This window comes from Euprymna scolopes, chromosome 19 (assembly GCF_053919585.1).
Source record: "Euprymna scolopes isolate OS-2025 chromosome 19, ASM5391958v1, whole genome shotgun sequence".
NCBI lineage: Eukaryota > Metazoa > Mollusca > Cephalopoda > Sepiida > Sepiolidae > Euprymna > Euprymna scolopes.
In genome coordinates, this window is record NC_136500.1 from 122,700,960 (window position 1) to 122,724,077 (window position 23,118).

At 34.5% G+C, this 23,118-nt stretch overlaps 1 long non-coding RNA gene across 1 annotated transcript; it reads left to right on the forward strand.

The window, feature by feature from the left end:
- The first annotated feature begins 938 nt into the window (after nucleotides 1-938).
- On the forward strand, nucleotides 939-13,494 carry LOC145239942 (uncharacterized). Its single transcript, XR_013862428.1, has 2 exons — nucleotides 939-1,334; nucleotides 7,363-13,494. It is a non-coding gene; the product is annotated as an uncharacterized LOC145239942 (long non-coding RNA).
- Nucleotides 13,495-23,118: the final 9,624 nt, after the last annotated feature.

Below are 23,118 nucleotides of genomic sequence, written 5' to 3' on the forward strand. Positions count from 1 at the left end.
TCAAAAATATTTAGTTTATGCTTGCAAAAAAAAAACAAAAAAAAACCGTAAATGTTTTAAAATAAACAAGCAACAACACGTAAATGTTTGGAAAAATAAAGCTTAAATATGCTTGCAAAAACAAACAAAAAAAAACGTAAATATGTTTGAAAAAACAAAAAACAACTTAAATATGTTTGCACCCCCCCCCCCCAAAAAAAAAACACCATGTTTAAAATTAAAATATAACAAAAACATTTATTTTTATTTCAAGGGTGGCATTATATACATTTTGTGCTTCCGTAACTGGGTGGACAGACAGTAACGCCACCTATAGTCAAACGGAGGAAACAGGCTCTCTCTTTCTTCACGATTACCCATTTCTCCATATCTTGGAAACTACTCGTTTGCTGGAATTTTAAACGCTATTTTCGTTTTCAACATCATCAAAAACTTATAAATGTCTTAATTTTCCAAGTTTTTTTTTTTTTTTTTTTTTTACTATAGTGTGGAAAGTCGATTGTCTGCCCCTTTCTGATCTTATATTCCAAAAATTGCCAATAGGTGTGTATCATTCAAAAACAAGATGTCGTCAAGTTTTTCTTCGATAAAATATTAAAATATCTCATAATATTTGATTTTCTTAAATAAAAAAACTACTTGATCGATTAACGTGATTTTTGGAATATGACATTTTCATGCAGTGACAAGTACGTACATTATAAAGATTTTTTCTGATTTTCATAGTAAAAAAGATTACTTGTGGACCATTTATAGACTTGCACTTGCACCCATATGTCTACTGTTTTATTTATATAGATTAACATTAACATGATATTAAAACAAATTCGCACACGTAACTAACGCATGATCTAAATTCATGATTTTTATTTTTTCATTTTATTTGAGTTGTTTCTCAGTTTTTTTTTAGATGAGGATTATTGAGATTTTTTGGATTATTGTTGGATCATGGTTCTCATTTTGATACGAAAACAATTCGGTACATTTAAAAATGAACGGACATTTTTACACAAGAAACACAGTGCTGATTACACCGTATTACGATGACCTAAATTTATTGTTCTTTAGAAGTTGATTTTCTCTTTAAATAATTTCACGTTTAAATCGTTTTGTTTCTTGTTTTTTTTTTTAATCTTTTTATTTTAATTCTGTTATATTTTCATAAATTTTATTTCTTAATTAATTAGACATACACAAAAATAGTTGTTTCAATTTACGAAAGAAATTCTAACAAACAAAACAAACTTTCTGTTTTAAAGACGAAAGAACAAGAACAAAAACAATTCATCCTGCTTCTTTTTTTTTTTTTTTTAATTGAATTCCTTGAATGAAAGGTAAGTTTTTCGTCATCTTTGCTTACACTTGTAAAAAAAAATCCATTTGATAACTTTTTAAAAATAATCTTAAATATTAAATTAAGTTTTTTGGGTTTGTATTACTGTACACATAGATTCGAAAAAGTTGTCAAAAACACAAATATATAACAAATAAATGTTATCAAAGGCAAGATAAGTTACTTTTCTACCTAACTGGATATGTTTTCAGTGTTTTTATTGAATGTAACATGTTTATTCAGCTCGAAGAACATACTGTTTACCGATGTATTGGAAAATTCAAAATGGCTTCCGACTCTCTCTTTAACATGGCAAGTTTGGGAAAACGTGCTATAAATATAAAACTAGACAAAATACTGTTAGAAACTCGCTCAATATATATTCCCGTGACATCATGTGGTTTTTTAATAGTATTTTGTCTAGTTTATTATTTATAACACCTTTTCTCGAGCTTACCGTGTTAAAGAGAGAATGTCGCGCGCCATTTTGAATTTTCCAATACATCGGTAAGCAATGTATATTTTTCGAGCTGAATAAACATGTTACATTGAATAAAAACACGAAAAATATATCCAGTTTGGTAGAAAAGTAACTTATCTTGCCTTTGATAACATTTATTTGTCATATATTTGTTTTTTGACAACTTTTTTGAATCTATGTGTACAGTAATACAAACCCAATTTTTTTTATTATTGCAATCAGGCAGATTTGCTATTTAGTTGTACAAATATCCTCCAAGCATGTTATCACTAAAAGAGACTGGTTCGGTCGATAGTAGTCAGATACGGGCAAAATGAATGCCGATGCTCAAAATGTATAAACATTTTGACCTCTCCCTTTACTTAAAAAAATCACCAAAAATCAGGAAATTAACCAATTTTATTTAAATCTTCAGTATTTATCAAATAATGATCGCGGAATATAATGAACTAATTATTTTTTATTTAAATCTTAGTGGAAATGTATTATTTTGTTTAAACAAAAAATACCTTTACTAAAGTTATGGTTTTCAATAAATAAAATACGCAAGTATTTTATTTTTGCCTTTTTTTATATAAATAAAGCATCGTAATTTGTAACAATAAAAATAGAACAAAATAATTTTTACGTGAACATTACGAAAAAATCCCCTAAAATCTGTATTAATGAATTCAATATAACTCGAAAAAAAAAGTGTTTATTTAATATTAATAGACATTTCAAAATGGGGGGGGGTAAATTAAAAAAAAACGTTTGTCTAAAATATTATATGTGGTTTATTCGAAAGAGCATAACATTTCACATTGACCCTGAAAATATCGTAAAAATTTAACCAATAGGAAAATTTAGATAGATTTTTTAATTTTAAAAATTGAAAAATATTTAACTTGTAAAATTCAATTGATTTCATTACGTAAAAAAAATGGCTACATGAAGGCACGCCGGCACTTTGTAAACACTGTTTTTTAAAAAATAAGAAATAATATTTCTATTATTTTTTAAACAACTTTAATAGTTTATTTTGGAAATATATTCCATAAAAAAAATAAACAACCCACTTTTAAAAGAGAAATTATGAGTTTTTTTATATTTTATTCGCAGTTTTGTGTTAGGGGTGTCAAAAATTCCCAAAAAATTCTGATACACCTACGGATGCATGTCTGGGGGAAAAAAATTATCCCACTCTCTCCTCCCTTTTAATTACCTGACGTCATTTTCACAGTTTTTCGACTGGCTGAAATTTTGGGCCTCCATATATTCCGTGTTTAGAAAAACTTTAGTTTGTTGTATTTTGCAAACGTCAGAATCACTGGTTTTGGGCTAATCTATTTATGTTTTGTACACACAAGGTGTTTTTTGTTTTTTTAATTTAATTCAATATCTTAGGACTTTACTAATTATCTTTGAAATAGACCCAGAAAACAAATATTTATGTTTTAAAGGATTTTTACAATTAATTTATTTAACTTCAAAATTTAGCTGTATTGAGTAGCTCGCCGTGAAAACATACAACGAAGACATTTGAATTTATTTGTTTAACTATTAAAAACAGGTGTCCGCAATAAAAGTTAACTGCTGCTTCCATTTGACCTAATTAAGAAGTTCAAATAGAAGTCACACAGCATTTGGGTTTGTTTACCCAAATTTGACTGTTTTTCCCCCGACAGATGTTGGGGAGGGGGAAACCAGCTCCAAATTGTCCAGATTGAATAGCAACTGTCTGATATACAACATTGATCAAAGTTGATTGCTTCTGGACGTTTCCCGGCGCGATGCCGAGAAGGCTGTTAACTTTGAATTAGTTTCGCTTTTTATATGAAAAAAACGAATCAACAAGTGAGAAGCCAAAATAGCAATAATTTTGTAAAAGTCGACACAAATAAATCTATACGCTACACGCGTTTCCAAATTGTAGATATTATTATATAGGGGGTATATAAACAGTTCTAAGCAATAGTAATACCCCCCCCCGCGAGCGTGTGCGAAAGAAGCCTTTGCGAGACATACACGAAATGGTCACACACATTTTGCTTTTTCTATATATAGATTTTTAGATTTTAGAATGAGGATCGCTTTTATAAAGTTTGCATAGAATGAGCATGCACTTATTGGTCATCATCAATAAGTAGAAAGTTAATGTTGAATAAAAAAAAAATTGGTAAATCTTTACAATCTAACCCATCCTAGTTTATTCCCTAAAAAATTCCAAATATACATTTTTTTATTGCTTTTACTTATAATAACTAAACTAAATATCCGCAAAGAAAGAATTGGTAAAAAAAATAATAAATAATTTAAGATTTTAGAGTGGGTGATCATTTACCAATATAAAATTAATGTACAATGAGCACCCAGTTCATGTCCAGATACTGATCAACGAGGTGTAATCATTCATTGTTTCCAATTTTTTTATGGCGGAAGGGGAGGAGAACTCATATCGGTTTTTGTTTTCTTCTTTTTTTGAGGGGGAGTACAGCCCTTAAATTTTTAACTCTTAAGCAGAAACCGATATGAGTGACCCATTCACCCAAACCACAATTAATTGTAAACTGTAAACTATTCGTCTCATTGATTGCTAGCTGGTCATGAAAATGGTGTTCGTTTTACATTTAATTTGTATAGGAAAGTGATCCGCCATTAACAAATCTCTATTGAGTATTAAAAAAATCACCATAATTAGTCTAGAGGAATTTGTAGTTGCATCATTAGTACGGATAATCAGGTGTCCACCTTTGAATTTGTCAAATCATTTTAAGATTTGAAAGGTCATGTGAAAAGAACTAAAAAGGCAGACAACACTATACTTATTTATGATTCTCAATTTATAATTTCAACCGCTAATTAAAATAACACTTTTTGTGAAGAGTACTTTTCAGCAGAAAGCTTTGTATCGATTTTTAATTTAATTGATTATCCGGATTTTGATAAAATATTATTAAATTATCCCTGTACTATATATATATATATATATATATATATATATATATATATATATATATAATGTGCTATGCTGATAAAATCAAAATCGTACAGCCTAAACTCTAAATTCTATTATTTTTGCATCTCAGAGACAGAGATTTTAAATCATAAAATTCAATTTGAAATGCGATAGTTAAAATTAATAATGCTATTTTAATATAAGCGTTGTTTAGTTCAATTTGTGACACCAAAAATGTAAAGAAAACAGTGTAGGTAAAATGAACTACATGCTTCATCATTTTAAATTATTTAAAATGCAGACATATCTAATGGAAAAACTTCCGCATATCTGTTTACAAAGTTCAGGACTTGTAAAGTGTCGATACTACTTTAGACGCGTATGCATTTAGTTAGGGTTAAAAAAAATGTGTATTCCATTAACAAACATATTTTAAACATTTTCCTTAAAATATCAAGAAGTAAAGGTGGCTTCCAATTTTTCTACAATGTTTCGGCCATTCTGTGACTGAATCAGGATTCACTGGTAATATGTGTGACTTATTATATTAATAATTAATTAGAAGAACCTTATTAATTATTTGATTTAGTGAACAGTTGTTACAATAAGGGTTATATTTTAATCTAAGAAAATATATACCAAAAATATAACAGTATGGGGATTGAGTTATGTTTAATAAAACTCCAATTTAATTGTTTTAAGTTTTATTTTGCAATAAACTCATCAAGCGACCCATCTCTCAAAATATTGCCGCCATCTTTCTCGTCCTCTCTCTAAAAATACTTGTACTTATAAAATTATTAATACCACACATTCCTATTTCAATGCAACCCTTGAAAAGGAATGTTCTAACAAATTCCAAATGAACCTCCTTCTTAAGTAAACACTTCATTAAATCTCCACACTAACGTAATGTACTTGCAATAACCCTTATCCCTGAGTGGCTTCCGGGCCTTGATAAGTGGTGATCACTGTGTAAAAAAAATTTTTTTAAATCCTAGAAAACTGACCTTTACTTACCAGACAGGTAAGTTAACCTTGAAATTAATAATAAGTTATTTCAAATATTTTCTGGAAAATATAAAAATCCGTTTAAGCAGTCTTAATAAAGGTTGAAAACAACTAAAATCATCTTTTTGAAGAATATAATTTTCTATAGAAACATTAAAAGTCCCTTAAGCTTGATCATTTTCTTTTTCTCATCGAGTTGGTAAACAATATTAAGAAGGTTTGGAAACATCTTTTTGAAAGATTCAACCAGAGTAATTTTTCTATAGAATATGAAAAACCTGTTTGAACTTTTAGAAAAGTTTAAAATTCATACATGTTTTAGTTCTGAATTAAAAGGCGAACGGTTAAAAGTAAATAATTTGTAAACACCTATTACACAATTAATAAAACAATGAAATAAAGATAAAGATTAAAAACTGAAATAAATATAATATTAGCACTTGCATATAGAAAAGAAAAAAGAATTACAAATTCACAACTTATCTGTTAAAATACGCCCTTTGTGACTGCAAATAAGAATTGATTTTGCTTGAAATAAACTTCAACATTTCCTTTTTGAAAAGAAAACGGTCATCACGTGATATAGTTCGCTACTTGGACAAGCATGTTCTTTTATAGTTAGAAAGGTGAGGTACGAGAACAGCATTTTCTAATCTATTTATGCTCTATTTAAAATGAACTTGAATCGGCACAATTTTGCATGGGAAAACCATTTACACAATGAAATAAAGATAAAGATTAAAAACTGAAATAAATATAATAGAACTTGCATCTAGAAAAGAAAAAAGAATTACAAATTCACAACTGTTACGGCTTTACCTTTTCATGTGCTACAAAAAATATATATTTCTTCATTTCTGTTTCTCTCTTACTTACCCTCTCTGCCCTGCTCCAAGCAAGTCTGTTGGCCTAGTCCACAAATCCCAAAACTCCATCATGAAAAGTTTCAAGAAAAAATACACTATTAAACACGGATCTCCAACTTCTTGTGTAAACGCTCACTACCATGTCTCTTTCTCGGACATCAGCGGTCTACGAGGGGTTGAAACCCAATTACAGGAGACTAAACCAGACATATTATTTCAAAGCAAAACTGGAATTGGACAGACTATTTCCCTAGATGAGTTCGTAATTAAAGGATACTCTAACTTAGTTTAGAATTTAAATTGTAATATTTACTTAGTCATACATCCCCAATAAAATCAATAACAACGTATTTTAATAATTATAGATTCCTTAAATATGTATATACATCTATTTTTACTAAACTCTTAATTGTACTAAGCACTTTTGAGAAAATGTTAGTTCTATGTTCACTTTATAGTATATTTCATTTTATGTACTGAACTTAATTATATATGTTTATGTTTTTTTTATTTTCAGAAGTTTAAATAAGATAAGCCATCGGTACCGTCGATTTCAAACCTGATTTTTGGCACCAATTCAGCCGATGTATCTCATCTCTACTTTAGTTATATACATATTAGCATTTCTATTTTTTTCTTTGTTTTAAAATAAAAAAAAAAATCGAAGTATAATTCATTATAGAACTTAATGTCAAAATATAATTTTAAAAAATGAATTTATTTTTCTTTGTAGGAGGTTCCTGCTTGGATGCTTTTGTTGGATGTGAACGGATCGTTTTTTTTTCCTTGAATATTTTCTACAAAAAATTGTATTTTTGTTTAGAAGATGAAAAGCGACATATGTTGCAAATATATACCAGAATTTAATTATAGTCAACTCTTCAGAAAAATTGAATAATTCCTCATAGCTATCTTGATATTGTGGTTTCGTAAAATCATATTTACTGAAACATGCAAGAACATGACAAAGAAAAACCATATTCTTGTGGAGTGTGTGGATGTACTTTTCCTCGGAAAGAAAATCTTATGCGGCATATGGTAACCCATTCTGGGGAAACACCATATTCTTGTAAAGTGTGTGACTATACTTGTTCTCAGCAAATAAATTTAGCCAGACATATAAGAACTCACACTGGGGAAAAGCCATATTCCTGTAAACATTGTAGCTATTCAACTTCCCAGAAACAAACTTTGGTAAGACATATGAGAATTCACACTGGGGAAAAGCCATATTCTTGTGAAAAGTGTGAATATTCAAGTACCCATAAACAAAACCTTACAAAACATATGCGAACTCACACTGGAGAAAAGCTATATTCCTGCGGACAGTGTAAATATTCAAGTACTAATAAACAAAATCTTGCAAAACATGTGAGAACTCATACTGTGTTATCATAGGTGCCACAGGACTTATGAAGAAGAACCTGAAGTCCTACCTAACTAATATTCCTGGTGAACCAAGTGCAAAAGAGATTCAGACAATTGCACTTAAGGGAACAGCGAGGATACTAAAAAGAGCTCTTGGTTGGTTTCAATAAAAAAGCGGGGCAATGTTGGCAGCTGGTTTGGCTGCCCCATACCCGGCATTACAATCTTCAGAGGAAGAAAAAAAAAAAAAAAATGGAAAATCAATGACAGCAAGTGTAGATTCTGTAACACAGAAGTAGAGAGTGTGAGCCACGTGACATCCAACTGTAAGGTTCTGCTGGAGGATGGCTGCTATACGACCCGACACATTGGAGTGTGTAAATATTTCTATGCGAGTATCTGTAAAATTTGAATATCGAAATTCTTCTAAAATATGTGACGATTTCTGATTTGTTAAATCAAGTTTAGTCACACATATACAAAAAAAAAAAAACAGTTCAGTAAAGGCATATTCTTGTAATCTATGTGGATATACTTTTCATGGGAAGCCACACTTAAAGAATGTGATATATTACCTTAATATATTTTAATATGGTTGCTCTCATCCATCAAGGTTTTAAGCATGTGATAACTCACATGGGCAATATTCGTTGTGTTGTGAAATATCTGGATCATTGTTTTTTCATTTAAATGTAAATTTAAAGTACATATTCAAAAATTGAAAAGAACATAGATTCTTTAGGAAACGGTTGTCATCCGGACAATTTAATTAAAATAAATCTTTATAAATACATAAACACAATCCATTGTGAGAGTTGTAGTAAAATGTAGATAAAAGCACTGAGAAAGACAATTCACTAATTATTAATTGTAAAGAGAAATCAGGAACAAACAATAGGAAGATAACAGGGAACCGCCTACTTCTGAAAGAGAGAGATATCTAAGCTCGAAGATAGGTTGCTCAAAACAATTTAGCTAAAACACTGATACATTGAGTGCTCAACAGTTTGATTAAATCACTTTATGTTTGATAGGAAAAATCTCAGTTCTCGGTAAAAAGGACACAGTTTCTAGTGAAAACAACAAAATCTTAAAGTTCGGGCTTCCGTAAAGTAAGACAAAGAAGGAGAACCCACTCCTCATAAATTTGTTAGTTTGTTACAGAAACAATCTCCTTAAAACTTATATAATCTTCGCACTCAATAAAAACACCACCTCCTAGTTCGCTATACACCATCTGCCAAGTGGTTTTCCACCGTCACTGTTATACCAGCTAATGCAAACCAGTTTGCATACAGCCAAGTTCATCTGGTACTAGCCAGGCTCAATGCTGCTTAACTTCAGTGATCTGGCAAGAAGTGGTGTCTCAATGTGATTGTGCCGTACTTGTATCTAGTAACTTCAATGTTAAACTCAGCAAGTCAAAGATACGGACTTGGAATGCACATGGGTTTCTACAAAATTAATAAATCTAACAGTGGAGAAGTTCAAAAAGCATTTCTCAATACTTATGGACAAACATTGCCTTCAAACATATTGATGACCCCAAAAGAAAAGCAGATTCAAAATTCACAATTGCATATTATGTCCCAAACAAAAGGTCGGGTCAAATATGACTGCCAAAGATTCACAAGCAATCATTCAAGTATTATTATAATTGCAGCTACGGGATCATGTTTGCCATAAGACTGACTCACCGTAATGGCAGTGTTGCTTCCTTCAGATCAATTATTGTCTTGCACACCAGACACAAACGTTGAGAACTATCAGTGAACCAAGGCTTGCTTTAGCCAAAACATCTCATACAGTAGTTAAAAAGTAGACACAAATGAACCCTCTTACGTTGAAAGCTAAAGTTAGTCTCACTTAGCCACAAGATGAGATAATTTTTTTTCTATGAACAAAACAATACACACGTTTTTAGTCAGAATATATCAACTTGTGTACTGCTTTTTTTCAATTCTGAGATCAATAACAAGTGAACCAAGACTTGCTTTAGCCGAAAAATTTCATACAATAGTTAACTGTATATAAAATAGACACTGCAATGAATAACGATAGCAATAGTAGGAGAGAAGCAAACTACTGGTAGTTCAAAGCCAATATTGCTGAATCTGTGTTAACACTCTAAATTCAAATGGGAAGCCTTAAGAGAAGACAGTGGTTGCACACAGGAAAACCAGGAACAATGCTCAATGTATACTTTTTGTCAATCACTACTGGTTCAACATTTGTCAAAGTATCATGCTCTCTGCTGACTGCTGCAACATTTCTAACATGTGTGATGGCTTGACGAAATACTTTGCCATAATTGTAAACAAGATTGTTCCCCAAGAATAACTGCTTGGAGCAATATCATCAGTTCTGTTAAAGAAGAGGTAGGGCTTCTCACCTTTGAAGCGGACCTAAATTCCATTGACTCTCAAACCTGTAGCAAAGATGGTATTCAACCTGAAACTGGGAAAGAAGTCAGCCGTGTTCACCTATCTACACCAATTGCTGTAGCAATACTTGGAAGAAGAACCAGTACACCAGACAGTTCGCCAGGCAAATATAATAACTTAGCAAAATAATTAGAGTGACTGCAACAAACTATGTTGTTATACCTCCTTAGTGTTGTTGTAAATAGTTTCATGTGTATTTTCAACAAGCCGGAGTTCTTTGCAGAGCTTGTATACTTTCAAATACAGTGTTTGTTTAGAGAAGATGAACTTTCAAAAAAATCTTTTCTCAACAAAAGTTCCAGGAAAAATGGCAAAACAGAGATCAACCTAACAAAAATAATTGACTTTGTAAGAAGGTATTTTTCATTGCAGAAAATTGTACCCTTATACCAAAAACAAACATTCATATTTGAGCAATTTGTCATTGATGATGCAGCTATGATGACTCTTTCTAAATAAGAATTATAGCGAAGAATGAGTTATATCGCTCTTGAAAAGGAACATCTTGTCTTAGCTAAATACTTGCTATGGTTTGATCTCTTCCTGCGTGTTAAAAACATTTTAATAAACACTTTTGTTTAAAAAAAATAACGAACTCCCCTGTTTAAAAGAAAAATGAAATATTTTACAAAAACATTTGAGTGCAGAAATATCCTCACTGAATCGCAATTTTGATTTTACTTTAAAAGAAAAATGAAATATTTTACAAAAACATTTGAGTGCAGAAATATCCTCACTGAATCGCAATTTTGATTTTACTTTAAAAGAAAAATGAAATATTTTACAAAATCATTTGAGTGCGGAAATATCCTCACTGGATTGCAATTTTGATTTTATTTTAAAAGAAAAATGAAATATTTTACAAAAACATTTGAGTGCGGAAATATCCTCACTGGATTGCAATTTTGATTTTACTTTAAAAGAAAAATGAAATATTTTACAAAAACATTTGAGTGCAGAAATATCCTCACTGAATCGCAATTTTGATTTTACTTTAAAAGAAAAATGAAATATTTTACAAAAACATTTGAGTGCGGAAATATTCTCACTGGATTGCAATTTTGATTTTACTTCAGAAGCAGCTCATTGCTGTATTTTTCTGTGAATTTTTACGAACATTATTTAAATACTCCCAGATTACGTGTGTGTTACATTATTTTGTCTCTGTTTTCTTTTTCAGTGTTAACTTTTACATATCCTCTCGTTTGCCACAGAATATTTTTTTTAAATTTAGATTTAAAAAATGTTTGCTTTTGCGCATACTTTAATATTATTCGTTTGTTCTTTTTGTGAGAACTCAATCTGGAAGAATAGAACAGGGCTACAAAAAGGATGAATTTGCATATGACTTAAACCAAATTGAACGCTCTTACAATTACATAAGCTTCTGCTTATAAAAGAGATCAACCAGCCTTAGAGTGCGATACTGACCACCAGGCCCAGAATTGCTTGAAAGCAGAGTTGGTAAATAATGTTGGACCATCTCTGACTGGATCGGTTGTTTTGCTTGATGACCGAAGTGGTTGAGGCGAGTCGATCTCATTTATGCCTTAAGAACCAGAATAGTCCTTACCATCAGCCATCAGGGAATTTGCGAGTTCATTGATACATACTCATGATGGCATTTCACATTGGTTTTGTTCACAGCAGATTGAGTGATTGAGCAGAGAATCTTAAGGCGTGCATTAGGTGAAGTTTTTGGATTTTTGGCTGGGCAGGCTGATCACTGTCAATTGTCTTGATCTGAGCCTGACATGTTCTGGGAAAACCCAAAGAAATACCCAGCACCTCCAGAATGGTACCCTTTTATGAGCGAAGAAATTATAATGAAGAATACATCTCAGTTGGTGTTAACATTAACAAGTAAATGTCTGAACAGAGCATGTCTGATCTTGAAGATGAAGTCACAAAAGAATCGCTCAATTAGAAAACTGAGCATCAAGGTCCTCTAATGTGCAAGAGGTATGACTCTAAAAGGGGGACAGAACAAAGAGGATAAGGGAGTTGATGACCAAATTCACTATGACAGCTCACATAATCAGATTAATCTAGATCCGTATGAGCATGATAAATATGACAGGGTATCACAATGAAATCAATCAGATCCAGTGTGAGAAACCAACACAAACACTTGGTAGGGTTCAACTTAATCTCCAAAGTTACTGTGGATGCAGTTACATTTCACCAATTGAAAACAGACAGCCAGCTGATGCACCTTGTGGCCAAACCTATACAAAAGTGAGAGTAAATATGACGGTAACATCGACAAATATAACTTATCTTTTGGTCGAAAAAGAATGCTTAGACAATCATAGAAAAAAACGTCCAAGTGAACCAGAGTTTAAAGCGTTTAATTCCAGAGTATCTTTATTGAAACACCACCAAGAAAAATCATTTGCAGACTCTATCCATAGTAATAGCAGTGTGAACAAACATAGGGTAGATGGTGTCAGTCGAGAGTGTTGCCCCCCCCACCTTATCTAATTGATCCCGTTGTTCTACGAGATAAAGAAGGCAACGAAGAACAGTGATCTGGAATAAACAACGCCTTTCACTTGGCAAGTTCCTATTACTACTAAACCTCTTGTCTGTTGCTCACATGAAATGTGAAACGCCCTATACTCAAATTAATTGTGTTATATTAAACCGAGGCCAAGTAAGTCCTCACCATATCCGTTACCTATTTGGTTCCAAATATGGAAAAAAAAAACTATAGCTTATTTGGGGGGGGGGCATGTGATTGTAACTGTTTGTGTTTCAGTTGGTATAATTTTCAGAACGAACTTTTGCCTCCCGCACCACCAGTGTCCAGAGGGAGGATGCTGGAGGAACTTCCGTCCTAAACACCGCCTGGAGCGAATTTGACATTTCAGATTAACCGGCATGCGAGACGGACGTTATCTTTTTGAGTCAAAAAGAAGCAATCACATTAATTCTCTAAATTTGATTCAAATATTATTTCACTTTTGAAATCTATATATGAGTGCATTTGTATTTTCTTCAGTTTTAACATTGTTTTACACCGAAATAAAATTGAATTTTTTCACTAGTTACACTTGTGTCCTTTGATTTTTTTTAACACTAGTTGCTGCTGTATAAAAAATAGGCAATGCAAACGAAATCATTATTTTACTAAGTTTTTTCATTTCGTAAGATAAGTTAGGACACGAATACTAAACTCTCCTTCTTGGATAGAGTCTAAAAAAGAGTTTTGTTAAACTAATAAATCTTATTTTGTTAACATTGCTCCAACCCCTGTCCCATCGCCGCAATGTTGCATATCTGTGCCTGTTTTACAAATATTTTGATGAAATGTGCTCTAACGAACTCGCTGCACTTGTGCCCCCATGACATACATATCCCCAACAAACCTGCTTAGCAACAAAACGTCACCCCTTCATTGTTGAGCCCCTAAATGCCAGAAAGCTTTCTACTCTAATAGTATCTTCCCTCGATTAGCCATACTTTGAAATTCACTTCCTGGTACCTGTTTCCCTGACTGTACTGATATGCAGAAGTTTAAATGTAATGTAAACCAACATCTTGTTAATCTTTCCTAGGCATATTCCCAAATAGTAGCCGCTTACGTCCAAGTGGCGATATGCCTTGTTAATGGTGAACGTGAGTAAAACCAAACTAAAAATAGGAAACAAAAATTAAATATAATAAATGATTTTATTGTTTTCATATTGTTTTATTTCTCTGCAAATAAATATGTTTATTGTAGAACAATTTTTAAAATATGTTGTTTTGCAAATAAATATGTTTATTGTAGCACAACTTTTAAAATATGTTGTCTTGCAAATAAATATGTTTATTGTAGAACAACTTTTAAAATATGTTGTTTTGCAAATAAATATGTTTATTGTAGAACAATTTTTAAAATATGTTGTTTTGCAAATAAATATGTTTATTGTAGAACAATTTTTAAAATATGTTGTTTTGCAAATAAATATGTTTATTGTAGAACAATTTTTAAAATATGTTGTTTTGCAAATAAATATGTTTATTGTAGAACAATTTTTAAAATATGTTGTTTTGCAAATAAATATGTTTATTGTAGAACAATTTTTAAAATATGTTGTTTTGCAAATAAATATGTTTATTGTAGAACAATTTTTAAAATATGTTGTTTTGCAAATAAATATGTTTATTGTAGAACAATTTTTAAAATATGTTGTTTTGCAAATAAATATGTTTATTGTAGAACAACTTTTAAAATATGTTGTTTTGCAAATAAATATGTTTATTGTAGAACAACTTTTAAAAGTATGTTGTTTTGCAAATAAATATGTTGTAGCACAACTTTTAAAATATATTGTTTTGCAAATAAATATGTTTATTGTAGCACAACTTTTAAAATATATTGTTTTGCAAATAAATATGTTTATTGTAGCACAACTTTTAAAATATATTGTTTTGCAAATATGTTTATTGTAGCACAACTTTTAAAATATGCAAATAAATATGTTTATTGTAGAACAAGTTTTAAAATATATTGTTTTGCAAATAAATATGTTTATTGTACCTATTTACTATGCCTCCCCACGGGACAGAGTTAGACACCAGGGTCGTTTTTTAACGTGGAGAAAAGGTACAAAAATAAAAATTGTCTCAGTGGTGAAGGATTTCTCCTCCACCGAAAGAGAACAAGAAATAGAAGTGCAGCATCTGAAGAACAGATGGTATTTATTTGCTCCCCCACTGAGCAAATTAGGCACAAGGCCGTTTTTAATGTGAGGTAAAAACCAGCTCCCCTAAAAGTAGGCAAAAAGGGGGCACTCTGGTTACCAAAAATAATAATTGTCCCAGTATAGAGGGTTTCCCCTCCATTGACTGGTACAAACCATCTTAAGTGCAGTATCTGCCGGAACAGATACTACACTTTCATCTCGGCCCGAAGGCCAAGTTTTAAAATATGTTGTTTTGCAAATAAATATGTTTATTGTAGCACAACTTTTAAAATATACTGTTTTGGAAACAAATATGTTGTAGCACAACTTTTAAAATATATTGTTTTGCAAATAAATATGTTGTAGCACAACTTTTAAAATATATTGTTTTGCAAATAAATATGTTTATTGTATCACAACTTTAAAAATATGTTGTTTTGCAAATAAATATGTAGCACAACTTTTAAAATATATTGTTTTGCAAATAAATATGTTTATTGTAGCTAAACTTTTAAAATATATTGTCTTGCAAATAAATATGTTTATTTTAGCACAACTTTTAAAATATATTGTTTTGCAAATAAATATGTTTATTGTAGCACAACTTTTAAAATATATTGTTTTGCAAATAAATATGTTCATTTTAGCACAACTTTTAAAATATATTGTTTTGCAAATAAATATGTTTATTTTAGCACAACTTTTAAAATATATTGTTTTGCAAATAAATATGTTCATTTTAGCACAACTTTTAAAAATATATTGTTTTGCAAATAAATATGTTTATTTTAGCACAACTTTTAAAATATATTGTTTTGCAAATAAATATGTTTATTGTAGCACAACTTTTAAAAGTATGTTGTTTTGCAAATAAATATGTTTATTGTAGCAAAACTTTTGAAATATGCTGTTTTGCAAATAAATATGTTTATTGTAGCACAACTTCAAAAATATATTGTTTTGCAAATAAATGTTGTAGCACAACTTTTAAAAGTATGTTGTTTTGCAAATAACTATGTTTATTGTAGCACAACTTTTAAAATATGTTGTTTTGCAAATAAATATGTTTATTGTAGCACAACTTTTAAAATATGTTGTTTTGCAAATAAATATGTTTATTGTAGCACAACTTTTAAAATATGTTGTTTTGCAAATAACTATGTTGTAGCACAATTTTAAAAATATATTGTTTTGCAAATAAATATGTTTATTGTAGAACAACTTTTAAAATATGTTGTTTTGCAAATAAATGTGTTTATTGTAGCACAACTTTTAAAAGTATGTTGTTTTGCAAATAAATATGTTTATTGTAGCACAACATTTAAAATATATTGTTTTGCAAATAAATATGTTTATTGTAGCACAACTTTTAAAATATGTTGTTTTGCAAATAAATATGTTGTGGCACAACTTTTAAAATATATTGTTTTGCAAATAAATATGTTTATTGTAGAACAACTTTTAAAATACGTTGTTTTGCAAATAAATATGTTGTAGCACAACTTTTAAAATATATTGTTTTGCAAATAAATATGTTGTAGCACAACTTTTAAAATATATTGTTTTGCAAATAAATATGTTTATTGTAGCACAACTTTTAAAATATGTTGTTTTGCAAATAAATATGTTGTGGCACAACTTTTAAAATATATTGTTTTGCAAATAAATATGTTTATTGTAGAACAACTTTTAAAATACGTTGTTTTGCAAATAAATATGTTCATTGTAGCACAACTTTTAAAATATGTGTTTTTGCAAATAAATATGTTTATTGTAGCACAACTTTTAAAATATATTGTTTTGCAAATAACTATGTTTATTTTAGCACAACTTTTAAAATATATTGTTTTGCAAATAAATGTTTATTGTACCACAACTTTTAAAATATGTTGTTTTGCAAATAAATATGTTTATTGTAGCACAACTTTAAAAGTATGTTGTTTTGCAAATAAATATGTTTATTGTAGCACAACTTTTAAAATATATTGTTTTGCAAATAACTATGTTTATTGTAGCACAACTTTTAACATATGTTGTTTTGCAAATAAATATTTTTATTGAAGCACAACTTTTAAAATATATTGTTTTGCAAATAAATATGTTTATTGTAGCACAACTTTTAAAATATATTGTTTTGCAAATAAATGTTTATTGTAGCACAACTTTTAAAATATGTTGTTTTGCAAATAAATATGTTTATTGTAGCACAACTTCAAAAATATATTGTTTTGCAAATAAATATTTTTATTGTAGCACAACTTTTAAAATATATTGTTTTGCAAATAAATATGTTTATTGTAGCACAACTTTTAAAATGTATTGTTTTGTACATAATGTTGCATAGTGTTGGGGTCATTTTAAGTTGACATGTCCATTGTCCATCTATACGATGGTCATAAGGGAGAGAAGGCATACATTTTACAGTCTGGTTTCTTATTACATATATCAGCGAGGAGAGAGATGGTGATCGCTTCTTATAACACAGAAAAGGGGAGGAGGGATACATGTCTTTAATGGAGAGGGGGACACATTATTTATGATGGGTTATATAAAGTTCATTAATAACGATGAAGGAGAAAAAATTCATATAAGTATTACACATTACCTTTTGCTGTTGAATGATGACACGACATAGTTTTACAAAAACAGGACGATAACTTCTTTATTATCAGATCGACCGGTCGAATGATGATGACGTCAAGGAATTCAAAGTCGTTTTTACATGTTTAATGTTCTACCCCTTCGCCTGTAAAGGGGACCCTCCTCATGTCAGCTCTGTCCGACTGACTGTGCTGACTTCGATCCGGACTCGACTGCCCCTGATCTTCAACTCCCTGACTCGCCTGAAATTGAGAATTCATTTTTGCTATGACGCGAAATGATTCTTGAAATAAGATTTACTGGCAGGTCAATAGGAGTAAGAACGATAAAGAGAAATCTGCGTTCAGTTGGCACATGACATTAAACTGAAATAAGCCACCAGGGCTTATTTTAGTTTAATGTCATGCCGTTCAGACTTGCGAACACCTTGACGTCTTTCTGCAATTAATGTGTAATAAATTGCGAACAGACGGGCTTACCTGACAAACGCTCGAGGTGTGCATTCTGCAAAGCGGGCACGTCCAAAGAAAAATGGCAAGATGGCGGCGGCCGGTTAATATTGCCAAGTAATCACGCAAAATCTCGTGTTCTCTCGCACACACGAGAGTTCAGCTTAGCATAAAAACGGGTCACTGTGAGCAAGAAGCGAGAAGGAAAAACGTAGTCAAGAAAAGACGACGCTTCTGACGACTGAGAAGAAAAAAGAAGAAAAAGAGCAAGAAGTAGAAGAGGAAGAAGAGAACGATACATGAGAAGACGAGGTGTGTGTGGTTTTGAGTAAATCGAAACAGACAGAAAAAAAAACTCTGATTACAAGCTATTTCGGCGTTGGTATGGAGAAATTTGACATCAGATTAATTCCGGAATTCGATGGCTCCCCCACTGGTCCCTCGGTGGTCGAATGGCTGGAAAAGGCTGAGCGCGTTTGCCGGTTGTGCAAGATTAAAGACCCAGCTATGGTTATCCCATTGAGACTCACTAAAGGGGCTTATGCCGTGTACCAGCAGCTAGGGGAGGATCCGACCATGGAGCAGATTACACAAGCGCTATACGGGGCATTTGGTACAGACCCTTTTGTCGCCTGGAGGCAGTTTTCCGAACGCCGACTTGGGCTGGGGGAGACAGTGGATGTCTACATGGCCGACTTGAAAAAGCTTGCCACTCCCTTAGGCGGGGCAAGTGATCGCATATTGGCATGCGCCTTTTTGTCGGGACTTCCGGATGAGGCAAGTCGACTGCTGCGAGCATCGTCAAGACTCACTGAGATTGGATTGGAGGAGTTATTGGCGAGAGCACGAAACATCTTGAAAGACGATCGAGAACTAGTCTCCACAGCTGTTGACACTCTGGACTCGCCAACGAAAGGTCTACGATGCTATACCTGTGGTGGCCCCAACCACTTTTCCAGAGACTGCAAAAGCGGTACAAGGCGCACCCCTAATTATGGAGCACGACAAGTAATACGGTGTCACCAATGCAATAAGCCAGGCCACATAGCGCGGAATTGTCCGGGAAACGGGCAAGGGGAGGACGCCGCAGCGCTAGCACACTCCCCAACGCGGCATTGAACAAAGCGCTGCCTGCAGTAACAGTTCAAGTTGATGGATGTGAACGTTCAGCGCTGGTTGACACCGGCTGTACCCAAACCCTTCTTCGAAAGGAATATTGCGCCACATGGAAGAAACGAAGGATCCCTGTACTTACTGTCGGCCAAGGCTCATTGGTGTGTTGTGGGGTCAGCGTTGTTCATATCAGCATTGGCAATGGCTCTCCGGTTGCTGTGACGGTGTTAGTGGTCGATGGGGAGCTGCTCGGATATGACCTTCTCCTTGGAATGGACGCTATCACACAGCTAGGCGGAATTACTGTGAACGGCACCGTTGATGTGAGCTTCTCTCGACCAAACAAACAAATGTGTGCAGCAATCACTCTCGATGAGCCCGACTTCCATGCAGAATACGATAAGGGCACAAACACTTGGACAGCGTCCTGGAAATGGGCAGGCGACCAGCCACCAGTGTCATTGCGGAATTGACTTACAGAGTATCCTCCTCCTGCGTGGCTTAGGGGGCAGTACGAGGCAGAACTTCAAGTGTGGCTGGATAATGGCTGGTTAGTTCCATACCCAGAGGATGAGCTCGGGCCCCCGCGGGGCTAATTCCCCTGATGGCTGTCAGACAAGAGAACAAGCAGAAAGTTCGACCTGTTCTTGATTACCGGGAACTTAATGAATACGTTGACCCACACACTGCGGGGGCTGATGTCTGTGCTCATAAACTACGGGAGTGGCGGCAGCAGGGTGCGGAAGCAGCCATACTGGACTTGCGAAGAGCGTACTTGCAAATACGTGTTGAGAAATCGCTGTGGCCGTTCCAGACGGTGGTGATCAAAGGAACTCGCTATTGCTTGACCAGGCTAGGATTCGGCCTGAATGTAGCCCCTAACATCATGACAGCAATCATGCAGGCGATCCGGCATCAAGATGAAGCGGTGCAACATGCGACATCGTCGTATATAGACGACATTTTTGTCAATGAGAACCTTCTGTCTGCCCAGGCGGTCAAAGAATACTTCGAGCACTTCGGATTGTCGTGCAAGGAGCCGGAGCGGCTACAGGACGGGGCGAAAGTGCTCGGACTGCAGGTGAGCGGAAGTGCAGATGGCCTTCAATGGGGAAGGAGTGGTGAAATCCCGGAAATCCCATCTACCATCACACGTCGGAGCACGTTTTCCATTTGCGGAAAATTGGTGGGTCACTTCCCTGTGTGTGGGTGGCTCCGAGTGGCTGTAGCGGCCATAAAGCGATGGGCAACTTCTATGTCAACTGGATGGGACGATGAGGTGCATGATCCTGCCCTGCGAAGCATGCTGGTGGAAGTTGTGGCCAGAGTGACCAATGATGACCCTGTACGGGGGAGCTGGTGCGTCGATGGGAGTGAATTTACAGTTTGGGTAGACGCCAGCTCACTTGCCCTTGGCGTTGCTCTGGCAGTCGACGGAAGGATAATAGAAGATGCCTGCTGGCTTCGGCCGGAGAATGACGCCAAGCATATAAACCTAGCTGAACTCGATGCTACACTGAAAGGAGTCAATCTAGCGCTTCAGTGGCAGGCTAGAATCCTTCACATCATCATGGATTCCATGTGTGTGCATCGGTGGATGACCAATGCCTTGAACGGAAAAGCACGTCTGACAACGAAGGCGTCGGGCGAAATGTTGATCCGGAGGCGGCTTGCTACCCTAACCGAAACCACTAAGGAATACGACTTGGTCATAGATGTGATACTGGTGCAGTCCTGTTTGAATCAGGCGGATCGTCTGACCAGAGTGCCACGCCATTGGCTAGACCTGCCAAAAGAAGTGAACGAGTCAGCACCTGTAAATTGCGCTGCAGTGGGACATAGACTCAGCCCGGAGCATATTAATGATGTCCATTGCCAAAGCGGGCACCCCGGTGTAAACCAAACGCTTTACTTCGCCAGATTGGTTGACCCCTCTGTGTCTCGGAGGGCTGTGAAATCTGTTGTGGGAAGCTGCAACACCTGCCGATCGATCGACCCAGCACCTGTCCGGTGGAAGAAGAGAATACTCAGTGTGAAGCGTAATTGGGATAGGATTGCGATGGACATAACGCACAACAACGGGAGGCATTTTTTGACGCTTATCGACTGTGGACCATCTAGGTTTTCATTGTGGCGGCCCCTTCGCCAGCAGGACGCGGCTGCCATTATCCATGAGTTGGAAGGTGTGTTCCTCGAGCGTGGCCCTCCTTCTGAGATACTCACCGACAATGGCCCCGCTTTTGTTAGTAAGCCGTTTAAACAGTTTGCAGATGGCTGGGGTGTCCATCTGCGTTTTCGGTGTGCCCATGTTCCCAGTGGAAACGGGATTATTGAGCGCAATCACAGAACGGTTAAGACAATCGCAGCGCGGAAGGGGTGTACGGTACCTGAAGCAGTCTATTGGTACAACGTCACCCCTAAGGACGATGTTTCACCCTCCACCGCGCCAGCCAACGTGCTACATACATACCGTGTCAGGGTGAGAGGTTTGGAGAGCAGCTCACTACCCGAACCGGAGCCACCACAAAAGAACATAAAAGAAGGAGATGTTGTCTGGGTTAAAAAAAACCCCGAGGCCAGTGCACGACTCGCTACGGAACCGGTCATGTCACTGAAGTAATCAGCCCGCAGGCGGTGCGAGTTGATGGAGTACCTCGTCATATTAAAGACTTAAGATCAATATTCCAAACGCAGCTGCCGCTTGACGAAGATAGTGAAATTGAATCCGTGACCAGCGACCCATCATTCTGGTTCATGACGGCTTCAACGCACAGCGACACTGAGAGTGGTAGCCTTCAAAGTACTGACCCTCCTGCTGATGATGAAGACCCGGACAGTGATACTGCGATGCTCAGCTTTAGGTTCGCCGACCTTCGTGTCACGGAAGACAGCGCAGACGATGATGAAGCCCCGAATCCCCCTCTCCGAAGAAGCACTCGAAGAAAAAGGCCACCGCCTCCCTGCTCTTTCTGTGATAATGAGATCAGGGGGGAGTGTGTAATAAATTGCGAACAGACGGGCTTACCTGACAAACGCTCGAGGTGTGCATTCTGCAAAGCGGGCACGTCCAAAGAAAAATGGCAAGATGGCGGCGGCCGGTTAATATTGCCAAGTAATCACGCAAAATCTCGTGTTCTCTCGCACACACAAGAGTTCAGCTTAGCATAAAAACGGGTCACTGTGAGCAAGAAGCGAGAAGGAAAAACGCAGTCAAGACAAAGACGACGCTTCTGACGACTGAGAAGAAAAAAGAAGAAAAAGAGCAAGAAGTAGAAGAGGAAGAAGAGAACGATACATGAGAAGACGAGGTGTGTGCGGTTTTGAGTAAATCGAAACAGACAGAAAAAAAAACTCTGATTACAATTAATGCCAACGGATTGGCAGGGGAAAGAAAAAGGGAGACCATTTACAACAGATCGATAAGGTACTATGTAGTTTATGAAAGCATACTCTCAGTTTAAAATCTGCAAAGTTTGAGTTCGTAAGAAAGGTAATCTAATATCTGGAGTTTAAATTTAGCGAAAGAAATATACAACCAGACTAAGTCAAATCTATAAAACTGACCTAGATTCCAACCACTGGGCGACAAGCGAGGGCTTTCATTGACATAATCTTATAATATCAGTGGTTTATAATAAAATTCAGATATGACCTTGCCAATAGCTTGGTTGACGAGAACGCGTGCATATTTTCAATGGAACAACGCAAGTCAGTTTAACTTTGATAACATAAAAACAAAGTTCGCACATGGTAATATTGGCTTATCTAGTGCCAGACAAAGACTAGAATATGTATACAGATATCTCCGATCATTTGCTTGGGGACAACTCTGTCGCAACTA